Raw genomic sequence first — 1,437 nt, forward strand, 5'->3', positions numbered from 1 at the left:
CATGGCTAGATCGACTCGTCTAGTGATGCTGATCAAGAATATATATACTTTATGGGGTCGGAAACGTCTCCTTCACTGCGTTGCAAACTTCTGACTGAAATCATAATACCCTCTGCAAGGGTATAAAAATGAAGATAAAAATAAAACCACTTCGCCTCAGAGTGGACTCGAACCTCAATCGCATTATTCGCGGGCCACCAACGGCTTAGAAAGTTTGTGCTAGTCGAAAAAATAAATAGTACAAAACAAGAGGGAACGTTATAGTCGGATGCCCCGACTATCAGATACCCGTTACTCAGGTAAAGGGAGTGCGAGGGAGATGGAGATAGAGATAGAAAACGTTGATCACGCATAACTTTTTAACGAATGGTCCGATTTGAAAAATTTCTTCTACATTTCGATAGGTATTGATAAACACAATAAAACTGCATTTTTACTCTTCCAAAATATTAAAATTTTTAAAATCGTATATAAGCGATTGTGGGCGTTAGAGGGGGCGTGGCACCCTTTTGAAACAAACTTGCGCTGCGTAGGAACTCCTAGAATCTGCATGCAAAATGTCAATCTTCTAGCTTTTATAGTTTCCGAGATCTCAGCGTTCATACAGACAGACAGACGGACAGACAGACGGACAGACAGACAGACGGACAGACGGACAGACGGACAGACGGACAGACGGACATGGCTAGATCGACTCGGCTAGTGATCCCGATCAAGAATATATATAGTTTATAGGGTCGGAAACGCTTCCTTCTACCTGTTACATACTTTTGCACGAATCTAATATACCCTTTTACTCTACGAGTAACGGGTATAACAAGAAAGGAAGCTAGCTTCGGCCAGCCGAAGCTTATATACCCTTGCAGATCATTCCTATTAATTAACAAATCGCAAAAATGTTCAATTTTCTAATATTTCTCATTAATTTTCCGATCGTTCCTATGGCAGCTATATGATATAGTCGTCCGATTTTGATCAAATTAAAATTGAAATTCGGAAATATTTAAAAAGAGTCATATCCTAGAGTAGAAGATAATACAATAAAAACCAAAGAAGCTAGAATTTATTACCTATTACTTTTCCATTAATTTTCCGATCGTTCCTATGGCAGCTATATGATATAGTCGTCCGATTTTGATTAAATTAAAATTGAAATTCGGAAATATTTAAAAAGAGTCATATCCTAGAGTAGACGATAATACAATAAAAACCAAAGAAGCTAGAATTTATTTCCTCTGCAAGGGTATAAAAATGAAGATAAAAATAAAACCACTTCGCCTCAGAGTGGACTCGAACCTCAATCGCATTATTCGAGGGCCACCAACGGCTTAGAAAGTTTGTGCTAGTCGAAAAAATAAATAGTACAAAACTAGTAATATAGAAACTTGTCTCGGACTGGTACCTTTCTGACGAAAAAAACCATAAAAATATTTAATT

This window comes from Drosophila takahashii, chromosome 2R (assembly GCF_030179915.1).
Source record: "Drosophila takahashii strain IR98-3 E-12201 chromosome 2R, DtakHiC1v2, whole genome shotgun sequence".
Lineage (NCBI taxonomy): Eukaryota > Metazoa > Arthropoda > Insecta > Diptera > Drosophilidae > Drosophila > Drosophila takahashii.